Source organism: Mastigoproctus giganteus, chromosome 8 (assembly GCF_048544385.1).
Source record: "Mastigoproctus giganteus isolate SK-2022 chromosome 8, ASM4854438v1, whole genome shotgun sequence".
Classification (NCBI taxonomy): domain Eukaryota; kingdom Metazoa; phylum Arthropoda; class Arachnida; order Uropygi; family Thelyphonidae; genus Mastigoproctus; species Mastigoproctus giganteus.
Window position 1 is genome coordinate 59014545 of NC_143582.1, and position 13536 is coordinate 59028080.

The 13536-nt window shown below is 39.6% G+C and overlaps 1 long non-coding RNA gene across 1 annotated transcript in view; it reads right to left on the reverse strand.

Moving 5' to 3' along the window:
* Positions 1-13536, reverse strand: part of LOC150081557 (uncharacterized) — a 122784-nt gene that overhangs the window by 76980 nt on the left and 32268 nt on the right. Inside the window, exon 2 of the long non-coding RNA XR_016547313.1 lies at positions 2240-2339. This is a non-coding gene — a long non-coding RNA (uncharacterized LOC150081557). The remainder of the gene's footprint in view (positions 1-2239; positions 2340-13536) is intronic.

Sequence of the window (13536 nt, forward strand, 5' to 3'; positions counted from 1 at the left end):
AATTTTAGCTCAACATGGCGAACTTTTATGATGTAAAATTTAAAATCACGAAACTTTAGGCAATCATGCTATTCCTCCACCGTTTATTTGTGCGCTCAGTAGTATTAGGTGTCCTTATATTAGTCATAGTTCAGATTGTGAGGCGATGGTCAGGAGGACTTTCGTGTTCTCCAAAGAAAATAAGTTCAACTGCATTTTATACATTCTAGGCAGACAAATCGTATTTAACTCATATCTATCGAAAATACCATTTTCAAGCTACAGTATTTAACGTACAGAGATTAGTTTCACTGTAAAACATGAAGGTTCTGCAATGAAGACTTTACTCGTTGACGCACTGAATAATTTCATTGCAGTAATACCCTTAAAAAAATAAGGCCTACAACATAATGCGTTGAAAAATAGTTGGTAGCTTAAAAATGCTGTTTATTTATTGAGCTACAAATATTATGACGTGTGGGGTGTTAAGAGGGTCTTAAATGGGAGTAATCTATATTGTTGTCTGACTGGAAATGTTATAATCCCACTCATGACGAGAGAGGGGGGGGACTGATTATAGAGCCCTCATATGATCTGTCAAATCACCCATAAAAGATATGACAGTAACCATCGAAACGGTCGTCTTAGTGATAATACCACAATACAAATAAAAGGCTGTTATTAGTCAAAAATTTGACTAGAAAACATTCTAGTTGTAGGTGTTCTGAAGGAGTCGTGTAAAAAAATTATACTCCGACGAAAATGAGTACGTGTGTCATAAAACAAACGATATTTGTGAATAATGCAATAATTTATAACAGTTCTTATGTTTTTACTGTGGGAGTTACACCTGTCAGCGTCAAAAATTTTCAGAATTAACTACTTTCATCCAATGTCTACCCTTGGACTTTTAACTATAATGGCGAAAGCGAGGAGACGAATCAAAAACTCGACCCTTTAAATTTAAATGTATAACGGAATATGATAGGGTGTTTCAATACTTTTACTGTCCACTAGGTCACATTTCGGCTGGATATTAGGAAGTAAAAATGAGAACTCGTTTTTTTTTTGTTTTTTTTTTTCGGAGTCGCTTTGCAGTGGCAAACCACTTTCAGTTAAACTGTTTTCAAATGTTAAAGGGTTGTTATGCTTCAACGTCATCTTCTGAAACAACATTATGGATAGAACAGTAAACTTTCTTTCCATTCCAAACCAACCCACTTATCTGCATGTCCTTCATGCCATAGTTGTCAATCAGGTACTTGCCAGTTTCTTTTTGCGAAAGTATCGCTCTATTTTACGCAGCTTTGATGTTTCGGAAAATCCTTGAAAAATCACCAAAGAAAATAATATTGGCGGAAAAGGAAAGAGGGAGGGTTAACTTTAAAGATGTCCCCAAATTGCTATATTTTGGTTCTGAAGCATCGTTTGTGAGCAACAAATACTCAGCAAGATTTTTCAGATGTACTGGCGCTTAGGATTTTATAACACAACCCGATAATGCGTTTCCTAACTGAATGTCCGATTGCCACAATCCTTGCTAAATGAGATGGCCTACAAGTGGACTACGATGAAAAATATCACAGCTTCACATCAACTCGATGGCCGCCGTGTTCCATTGGTTGGTGTGTGAGGCGCTGTGGGTTCGTGCTGGCACGCTTATACGAGAATTGTTCGGCCTTACCAACTGTAACGCCAAAAAATTCTGATTGTCCTTAATTTCACATCTACATACAGTCACAATGAATTGTAAACCCTTCTGGTCTTCGCTGTCACGAGAATAAGCGGGCGTTTATTAACATTCCCTCTGGGCTATGCAGGCACGTGGCCGCACATACCTGTTTCTCCTACCCGCTCTATTCTGCCGCATAAAGTCATAAAATATCATAATACTACCCATAACATCAGTAATACTCTAAGTATTTGAAATACGTCAACTAGTCTAAATTACCTGAAGTTTTTTTGTCCCCAGTGACTTTATTTTAGGCTTAATACAGGGTTACCAGACGTCTCCGGAGTTGACTACTTGCCCCAGCGATGTCAACAGTTTTTAGAATGCATCCCTCTCCGGAAAGGCGATCATCACGTACTTGAGACTGCTCTTTCCAGTAGGGTTGCCATATTTTCAATCTCAAAATCAGAACTTTGGGACAGCTAAGGAGTTACATCACAGGAACCTGTACGTCAATTTTAAAATTTTCCTAATTTTTTAAAAAATTTTAAATTTCAAATCTCAAAATTGAAACTATGAGACACTTACCGGCAGTTAAGCAGTTACCACATGAACGTGTACGTCACACAATGAGTGATGCCGATCTGCGAATGACAAATCGAGACCATTCAGTCTACTCCCCTCCATTCTACAAAAAGAAAAAATCATATGAAGAAAGCAATTTTTTGTTATTACTAAATATATTATGTTTACTTTCCATATTCTTTATGTTGAAGCCATTTTATTTCCGGAATTGTAGAAGAAAATACACTGTGCTACCACTTTATTAGGTACACCTACCTAATAGAGTGTTGAGCCTCCTTTAGCCTTCAAAACAGCCTGAATTCGTCTAGGCATGGAGTGAACAAGATGCTGAAAACATTGTGCAGGAATGGAGTACCTTGCAGACATGAATGTGTCACGCAGTTCCTTGAGATTCGACGGCGGTGTAGGCCTGCAGTGAACAGTCCTTTTCAGCTCATCCCAAAGATGTTCAATAGGATTGATATCCGTGGACTGAGCGGGCCACTGCAGCAAAGAAGTCATGTTCCTGGAACCATTCCATAATGATTCGGGCTTTGTGCACCGGCGCATTATCCTGCTGGAAGTAACCATCTGACTGAGGATAAACTGCTGTCGACATGAACGGATGCACTTGGTCAACAACGATGTCTAGGTACAATGTGGCATTCAGACAATCTATGGGTATCAATGGATCCAACGTGTGCCAAGAAAACATTCCCCACACAATAACACTGCCCCCACCACCTTGCACAGTAGTCGTCAGATATGACGGGTCCATGGATTCATGTTGTTTTCGCCAAATTCTGAGCCTTCCATCAATATGATGCGCCAGGAACTTTGACTCGTCAGACCAAGCAACTGTTTTCCAATCCTCGATAGTCCAGTGCTGGTGTTGCTGTGCCCACAGGAGGCGTGCTCTCTAGTTCTTCATCGATAATAAAGGTACGCGATGTGGCCGTCGGCTGTTGTAGCCCATTCGCGACCAAGTGCGACTAGCGGTCCATTGCAATATTTAGTTCTGCGCACCAAGGTTGTATTCTGACGTGATGTGCGACATTGTGGCCCATCTGTTCGCTTGCACAATTCTAGCCATCTTCCTCTGACCTCTCTCATCAACAAGCGATTTTCTTCCACAGGAGTGCCCTTTAGAGGATGTTGTCTGTTCGTTGCACCATTCTCGATATACCCTTGAAACTGTGGTGCGTGAAAAGTTCAGGAGGACTGCCGTTTCAGAGATGCTTTGTCCAGCACGTCTTGCACCTACTACCATGCTACGTTCGAAGTCCGTTAGATCACTCCTTTTCCCCATTCTTGCTACGGTTTGTACGCTTAACTGATACTAGAAAGGTTGTTTTGTTGCATTTATATCTACAACTGTGGTCATGTGACTTGCCACGTTGTGGAACAAATCATTTGTGTGCACAACAGAGGTGTACCTAATAAAGTGGCAGCACAGTGTATGTTAACCTTAGCTTAACAATAATCACTGCTGCGTGTAGAAGTGATTTTTCAGCCTAAAAGGCTAAAATACATACTTTGAAACAGATTGCAGTAGCGTTTGTTGTGCTCTGTATATTTTAATTTCTCATTTTATTTCATGTCTTTTCCGTAGAAACGGACTGTGTTTTAACAAATCAGAGTTCCCTTCTTTCTTTTTTCTTTGATACCAAATTCATTTTGGGCATTCAGTACGAGTTGGTAGGAGTCCACTGGGCAGGCTTTCCCAATGGCAAATAATTAAACAACACATACACTGCATAAACATAATATTAATCACAATTTAATTTTGCCGTTTTATAGAGTCCAGCAAAATCACAGATTACCATGGCAGAATTGAAAGCGCACTGCGAAGCGACCCTACATACCAAATACTATACATATCACTGATTTTTACATCATAACTGACTACAGCTGCTGCTCACGTGACTTCGCCGGGGCATTCGACGCCATTTGGTGGACAAGTGTCCTGAGGCGTCTTCGGCAGGCTAGTATTCCTTCCAATATTTATCACTGCCTCCAAAATTACTTTCAAGATCGCCTAGTCGTTGTGCCAACCAAATACAAAGAAATATCACGTTATGTCTCCAGGGGCTGCCCGAAAGGGTCAGTCTTGGCTCCTCTGTTTTGAAGAGTCGTCCTGGATGAACTCCTAAATCTCGAAGTAGAGTACTCCACCATCCCAGCATATGACGATGATGTCATCGTGCTAATTGAAGCAGACAGCAGAGCATAGCTAGAAGCCAGATCTATATCTGCCTTAACTCAAATCTAGCCATGGTTACATCTTCATAAATTGCAAATTTCACCCGAGAAAACGCAAGCCCTTCTGATTAAAGGAACCCTGAGTCCCAGAAGATCACCAACTGTACACCTTGATACTCAACCCATTTAACTGGTAAGGAAGCTCTAGCTTCTTGGAGTGATCGTTGATGACAAACTTTCATTTTATCCTCACCTTGTCCACTTGGCTGGAAAGATAAGAAAATAAACCCTCTGAATTGCTAAGTTATCCAAATGCGATTGGGAAACAAAGCGCCGCGCCTTGGCCACCATCTATAAGGCTATCTTCATTCCGGCGGTATGCTACGGTGCTGGCATTTGGTTTCACCGGACCATTATCGAAAGAAACATGAGGAAGCTGGATTCTAACAAACAGCACATTCTCCTTGCCATTACCCGAGCTTGCTGGACAGTCAGCATATGTGCTCTTCAAGTACTAGCTGGGACCATGCCACTCCGCCTCAAAATCATTGCCAAGAAAATTTGTTACTGCTTCACGAAATTTCTTCTGGCAACGATACCCAACTTCACACTGAACTCAACCAATAATTGCAAACAAGAAAAGAATGTATACCCACCTCATTCAAATTTGGCAAGACTGGAATACTACCCCCTAAAGGGTTGGTTACAAATATATTTCATTCGCGAAGTTACCATTAACTTCCTGCGGCCACCCCATTGGTTTTTACCAGGTCTTTATGCCACATATCTTCTCACGGGACACGGCTTATTAAACCAGAAGTTTTCCGAACTGGGCCTCACCGACAGTCCATCCTATGTTTGTGGAGCCCCCGGGGACTGGGAGCATGTGCTATACCACTGTGAAAATTACCATCCATTCAGAAGCATTATGCTGGCAAACCACTCCTTCCCACGTGGAGGTGAAAATTTTTTCATATATATGAGCAGCACTACAGAGAACTCTCCAGCGCCTCCGTAGCCAGGTGGGAAGGAGCAGCAGTGCATAGCACACGCTTCTTGATTAGACCGGGGTTCGAGCCTGTCACCACCAAATACGGAGGATGCGGACAGGTCAGGGAATGACCACCGCATATTCCCGGAGCAATATGGCCTTAGTTGTTAATGCTCCTAAAAACCAAATAAACAAACAGAACTCTCCACATTTTCGCGGGCAGCCGTTATACACGGGTCTCTTCTCTCTAGAAATTAAACGTTAAAAAAAAAAATTGTAACACAGGACAGCACCGCCCCACCTCAGGGTTCCCACCACAATCTAAGCCTCTGCCACAAGTCACCTTACCAACGGACTTCCTTCCGCCTTCCTGGTAAACCTGAAATGAGAACTGTGCAGCAGTCCTCTTCAGGGTGCGGAATCTGTCGACCTGTCAAGGTTTCCTTCCGCCTGTACACCATCGGTTTGGTCAGATGCAGTTGACATCTGGGTTGCCAGATATGGGATGTCAAGCGGGCGATCAACTTTGCAGACATCCCTTGTTCTGCAAGCTGTCTTCCTTTCCCCAGTGTTCGGTTGGGCTACCAGACAAGGATGATTCCTACTTCTCCCTTCCTATCTTTTCTTTCCGATGGGGGATGCCTTTTTTCCTCACCCACTTCTCCTTTTGCCTACTTTGACTCCACCATTTGAACTATCTTTCCGACGCTTTCCTCCTGCCTTTTTTTTTACTTGGTGTCAGTCAAGAACGCTCAGGCGACCCTGGTGGAGATCAGCCAGAGTGCAATGGGCAAAGTGGCTCACCTCCCAGCGGTGGTGGCGGGAATGTAGGTCCCACTAGGGGCCCTGCGGCCAAGCAGTCAGAGACAACAACAGAACAAAAGTCAGATGTTTGTTATTTGGAGCATTAGCAAATAAGGCCATATTGCTCCAGGATATGCGGTGGTCATTCCCTGACCTTTCCGCATCCTCCGTATTTGGTGGTGACAGGCTCGAACCCCGGTCTAATCAAGAAGCGTGTGCTATGCACTGCTGCTCCTTCCCACCTGGCTACGGAGGCGCCAACAGAACAAAACAATACTACATAAACCAGACACCACACATTTTCCTGGCTTCTACAGTAGCTCTGCATTTCAGCACAGGCTACATACGGGGAAGATGTGGAAGCCTGACCCTAAATACTATGCCACTATGCTCAAAGTTTGGCCATACGCACAACACATTAAAAAATTAGAAGGAAAATTGCTGAAGACTGCTACTTACAAAATAAATTACTTTGAAAAGGCACTTATAACCTGTCCAAATAATCTAGTTGATAATTCTAAATCACAGCTGCTCCAACACAGTCTACTTTCTTGTGCTTTTTACACTAACACACCAAAAAAAATCATAAGACGCTTCTAGTTAATGAACAACTTATTTAAAGAAATTTATTATGCTGAACCTCCTCCTTTACAGCATTCGTGAACTCCACTACCGAAGGCCGTCTTCACCGTGCCTAATTCTGCATTCCAATTCATGTAAAAATGTTCAAATGGGTTGAGATCGGTCGTTCTGCTGGCCACTGCAATGTTCCCGATATTATTCCCCTTTAAACCACGTGCTCACAAATCCTTCCTTTTCGACATGGAGCATTGTGGTTTTGGAAGATAAGAGCTACTTTCATAAAACTACAAGGTACGCACAGAACGTCAACGTAGACTTCATATTTCTGGTTTGTTTTTTTTTTGGTAGTTGTTGGCGCATAGGCTTCTGTGGCCATAATGCACCTCCCAAGGTTTTTGCAGTACTTTGATCCAAGCTCGAGGCGGGAATCGAACCCGCGACCTTTGGGTTGCCAGGCAAGCACTTAACCCACCCGGCTAGCCCGGTCGGCATATTTCTGTGTACTGCGACCTTAGTGACCCTCCTAAGGTCCTTAGTGGTCCGAGACGTTCCCTTTGACCCAGTCCTTGGACGTATATCTCACCGAGTTCAAAGATGAGCATTTAGGTAACGCATCTTAACTTTGGCTTTCCCCTCCTCCAAATTTATCTGAGAATAATGCTTGGGCTCTGTTCACGATTCGACCAGTGGATTAAAATTAGTTAATCACATTTTGTTTGCAACCTTATTGTGACATCCGCCTACTCCTCAAGCCGCACTGATTGTGCTGTTTGCAGAAGGAAATAATGTCGCTTATCCTTAAGTAGAAGGCAGTATTTCTGGGTATTGTGACGACCATTTCTAAGATCTCTTAACATTTCTTTTTTACTTAATTTCATTCACCTTTTTTTTTTTTTTATAAATTATATTACTGTATCGCATTATTTTGTATTATTGTTATTGTATATACTGTAATGCAGAAACATTCCCATCGGAAAAAGGCCATAATCTTCTACTCAGTTCTGTTATTTACCCTTCTCAAGCCATATGCTTTTCTTTCACGTTTATGGTACTTTCATTTATACTTCTTCCTTTATTTAAAGTACTTGTTTCAGCACGGTGCTGCACTGTCTGAATATTGGGCTCCATCCTCTCGTAGCTGTCTTGTTCTCTTTTATCTGTTACCCCTTTGCCTTTTAGGCCTAGGCACCTAATGTGAAAAGTATATACATTAAATTTGTGTATTGGTTAATAGAGGTTATATTAACCACCTTCAAGTTATGGATAGCTGGTAACAAGGCGTACCAAACGTGTATACCGCATTGTACAAATTTAAAAAAAAATGAAATGCTAATGTAGCGCGTTACGTTATAAAATAGTAATGATACAGCGCAGACTTTTATAGTCCACTTGATTTGAACGTTCGGGAGCTTAACATCGTATTCTGATATATTGCTTGATGTACCCTATTATTACGAAATTCATTTCATCCAACATCTTTCAAACATTTGTCGCGCCAAGTCAACGTTTTCTAATTTCTTGTTATATCAAGAAATCCAATTAGTTCACGGCAGTGTCATCTGTACTTTAAATTCTTTTCACACTATCTCTATTCTTGTGTGCGTGATACATAAACGTAAAAGCACTGCACACTGGTTAGCACACAAACAAAAAAAAAAAAAAAAATAATAAAATAAAATAAAAACGCAACTGGATTGACCGAAACAGAATTTTCGGCCCATCTCACTCACTTTTGTTTCCATAATGTGCCAACACTTTCACCTCCTCTTTCTCTTCCCTTTCAGGAGCGTCACTTAATAAACGGAACGCGAGAATAACGCGCCTTACTGTGATACGGAGTACACGAGATGACATATTCTAGCGCCACCTTCGTCGTGCTTTCTGCTTCCGGATGGATTTGATAGAAAGCCAAGCGCAAGTCGCACCACGCGTCTCGAAGCCATCCTGTTCAGTGAGCATCATCCGAGGTTCTGAAGAGGACGATCACCACTTCCAGTGCGTTGTCCTTTTGACGTTTGCACGTGATTTCAAGAATTAGATGATGAAATGGTAAGTCACGTTTTCAAGTTAATTTATTTAACCGCTCGTGACCAGTTCTGCTTTTTTTATCTATGCGCGCATTTATTTTGTAAATATTTCATTCAGTTTGGAGACACGGAGTCTCATCCCAAGAGAGCAAACTGTGTTATGGTAAAATTATTTACAATACAACACTTTAGAAATCACAACATGAACGTCGAAGAATAGTTAATTTCTGAAGGAGAAACTGAAAACCACCACAGCTAAGGTATCTCACATGAATTTTCATTGATTTTTTTTTGTTTAGATTTGGCTACTATTATGGTTTAGTTTTATATACAGTAGTTAATTGAAGCATCCTCGTGTCTGCCGAATCTTGTTCTATATTACTCCATATATTTTCTCTATCGTATTGTACACACGATTTTAGAAGTCTTTTTCACTTCTTCAAAAGTTAGACTTTGTTATTATGTTTTCTACAAATAGCGTAAATTGAAAATTGAAGCTAAAGTCCGTGTTTTACTTCAATGCTTTTTATTCTGCTATTACATTTATTTATTTATTTATCTATTAGTGATGCCCATGTTCTGCTTGATTTTTCGCCGATCCGACTATTACCGCCGGGCTTCAATACTGTGTTTGTAAATTTCACGATTATGGTCTGTTTGCCTATTTACTGGATGAAAAATCATAATATACGGGAGTAAAAGGATGCTCGTGTAAAGGTACCTTGTGGATAGTTTGTACAAAACTAATAGCAAAAGCAAATAGATCACATGACGCGAAACTAGAATATAGAATAGATAACAGGAATCTTCTCTTTTTTTTCACAAGAGATGATTGGAAAGGTTGTTTATATTGAGAATGCGCGAATCCTCCACTTCCTCTCCTTTTATTATTGCCTGGCGATACTGAAAAGTGAGGAAGCGGACTTGAAAGAGGGAGCTTATTTTTGTGTAGAAATAAACAAAAATGACGGAGGGCTGGGGTGGGGGGGATTCTAATTACCGAACACAAACAGCTTAATTACAAAAAAGAAAGGTTCTAGAAAAAAAATAGAGACAATTAGGGACAGAGAAAAGATGCCTTCCTTTTTGTGCAAAAAGAATCTGGGGGGGGCGGAATATAAGGACCAAGTTCTTAAAGAAACTCAGTTTTTAAAGACATGGATAAAATTTGTCCACATTATTTAAAACAAAATGCTACTTTATGTTTATATACGCAATTTGTTGCGAAATTTCAGCTATTTATCTTCATCTTTAACGCAAAATTAAGTTTAAATGTGCAAACTCAGTCTATTTCGGAAATTTTACTACCTTTGTTCTAAATACTATTGCCCCTTTCGTCTCGATTTTCATCGAATTTTCAGTACTTCCTAACTTCATGATTTCCTAACTTGAAAGAGTATATAATTTTTGCTATTCAGGATATGTAGCGCTTCTTCAGGCAGACAAAAAAAAAAGTGGCTAATTACAGATTTTCTTTTTTCTAACGTTTACGCAGTTCTGAAAGTAGATCACAGACAGTACAAAGAAAATTAAGGAAGCCAAGTGAAAGAGAGGCTTACACGGCGCTCTCTAATGAAACGTCACAAGAACGTCTGATAAATAAACCAAAACATACTGAGAAAGTGGTGGTTAATTAACTGACAGTTTGTTCATTGAAATCTCGTTGTGAAGCAAATGAGAAATGCACAAGAACGAAAGAACAGCGTATTTTATTACTCCCACTCTCTCTCAAACTTACAACAACTTTCCTGAAAAAAGAAAAACGTGAAGCGGATGTTTACAATAGAAAGTGCCACAATCATTCTCTTCTCCGTCACGGAGGATAGCTACCACGCTTGATGCCAGGATCAGAAGCCCACTTTGACGGTTCTGACATGCCAACGCTGTCAAAATTTAAAAAAAAAATAAAAAATACTAAATATTTCAACAGACTCCGTTATTCTCACCTAAATTTTGATTCTATTGATCGAATTTTTTGGAAACTTCTGCCGCAGAAGCTGCTGTTTTTTTTCTAAATAATACAGATTAAGTAATTCAGTTCTTTGGATCAGTTTATTCAGCCGCACCTGAAATATCTCCCTTGCTTAGCCAAAGTTTGACTACTGATTGAAATTCCCTCCCCCACTGATCTTACTATTAGTGGATTATGAGCTACGACGTTCTAGAATTTTTTTTTTAAAAAAAACGAGGCAACTAAGACCACGAGGCATCAGTATATAGTGTCTGTGAATCGCGTGTATTCCTACTTTACGGATGAAAAATCCGAGATTTTCATCCCTGCAAATAGGAAGGATGAAAAACTTCCTCCGGTCCTCACAAATAGAAAGAGACCTTTTGCACACGATGTAGGACACTACAGTTGTAAATACTGCGCTATCACGATGGCAACCAGTTATGCGTTACTGCTGAGGCGTTGTGGAAGGAGAGGGATTGTCGTCAAAGACCAGTTTATGACAGCGGCAGCCAAAAGAGCAATGTTCTGTTTGTGTGGGCGCAGCGACAACTGAACTTCTCACATTTAATGGGATACTAGGGATTTACATCAAGAACTCATAACACCGCCCCTACCAGAGAAGTAAAAGGATTTATGGACTATCCTTCTTATGTGTGTTTTCGATTAAACCCTTATGAAGGAAGGGAGGTGCAATGTTGCTAGTTTCTTACATTAATGTTTATATCGTATTGACCTTTTAATTTCGCATGTTATTAATACAAAAATGTAGGAAAAAAACGATAAAACTGAACTAAACAGTACAAAATGTTGAAATGATCAAACATAAAATAATATTTAAAGCTATGGGCAGCGCTGAAAGCATTAATTTTATTTTTCAATTTTTTCTGCGGAATTGTGTATCACATTTTGGTGAAAAATAACGCTATTCATTTAACATTTATTAAAATCTTCAAATAGTGTTAAACGTTTAAAATGAGCCTGGGCACCTACATTTCTCAATTCAAGATACTGAAGCCGACAAAGCTAGTTTATCCAAGTACTGTATAAACTCCCGATTATCCGTGGTAGTTGGGAAATAAATCTACACGGATAATCCACTTAAATAAACGCCCCTAAATGAGAAAAAAAAATATTTCATACATATTGTATTTATATTGATAAAAATAGACTACATCGTGAGTCCATGTCATTTAAAATTTAATACGTACATACTTTTTTGAAAAAAGAAAACAATGAAGCTTGCTTTTTTCCTCCTTTGGTTGGCCTTCCTGAGAATAATTAATTACTACGGAAATTTCGACGCATGTTGTCTACAATAGCGGCTTCTCGTTGTTCCATGTAATTCAATAGCGACTCTGCGACAAGGCGGAATTAACTGGGGCCTTAGAGTCCCCCGGGGTAATCAGGATTCTACCGTAATTTTCATTCAACATTACGTTGTAAATTGAATTAAAATGCTGAATTAACTTTCAATTTTGAGAATACAAACGATAAAACTGAATTTTACAAGAATCAATTCCGGAAATACCAAACTTTGCTACGAAAATGGCGATTTCGCAAACTTATTCACAATGAAATTCGATAAGGCCGTCGATACGACTTATGTTACATATGAGTTTCTAGTTTAAAAAAAGTAGTGGATATTGATAAATTTAATTCAACACAAAGACAAAATTTCTCACCATGTAAAGTTTTGTTTTGATAATAGTCAAGATTTTCTTTTCTCATGTGGTCAAAGATATAAGAATTTAGTTTTCAAAAACTGGTCAGTCGGACAAATGCATCAAGTCATTCAAGCCGACATCATCCTTTTCTTTCTCTCTCTCTCTAATTTTTTTTTTTTTTTTTTTTTTTTTTTAATTGTGATGCCAACTGCGCATTTGGTGACCACTTCTGGTATTTGGGAAATATGTTTCTAACCTAATCGAGTACGGAGTATTTCAAGTTCTTAATAAAAATCCTATCTTTTTTAGCTTTAGTATAGGGCTGGGTTTTTATATAAGATATTTAATGTATTTCAAAATTGATTATGCTCCTGATCTAAAACCGATTCAGCGTAGAGCACCTCCGACTGCATGTAAGTAGCCATTTTATCGCAAAAAGATGCAATGGTGGAAGTTGGAGAGGAGAAAGAATGCCACCGGCCGCAGATATGCAGTTTAAAGACTTTTCATATTTATATGGGAGAGAAACTATAAAATGGAAGTGCACCTTCCGATTTTGGAGGAATAAAAAGCAAAAGCAGAATTTCAGCATTTCCTGAAATGTGGAAATTTTTCATGGTTGACAAACAGCATCTATTTGCAATGCCCGCATGACCAGGTCAGGAAGCGAACGATACGCAGAAAAATGGTTGGCGCACCAAATTTTACAAGTGGTGCTGAAAATAGATGCGAAACTTGCCTTTCTGAAAGATGACAAAGATCAAGGATGGGAACGCAGCGTGACGGTCTTCAATCTACAGTAAACATGAGCTGTGAGGACAAAGGGCAGAACCTGATTTATATATGTAAAATTAGGCAATTGCTAATACAGTATTTTTCTATAGTCAACTTTTATTTAACAAAAGCTCTTGTAAGGTAGAAAGGCGCGGAAACTTATTGAACGGACAGATTACTCCTTACCCAATAATGTATTCAGTGGAATAAACGTAATAGTGGACTTAGGAACGTGTAACGTATTGGTACGCAGCAATCTATAGCACAAAACAGTCACAAAAATTACGGGACTGTTAACATAATACAACTCAATGGGCAAAGGT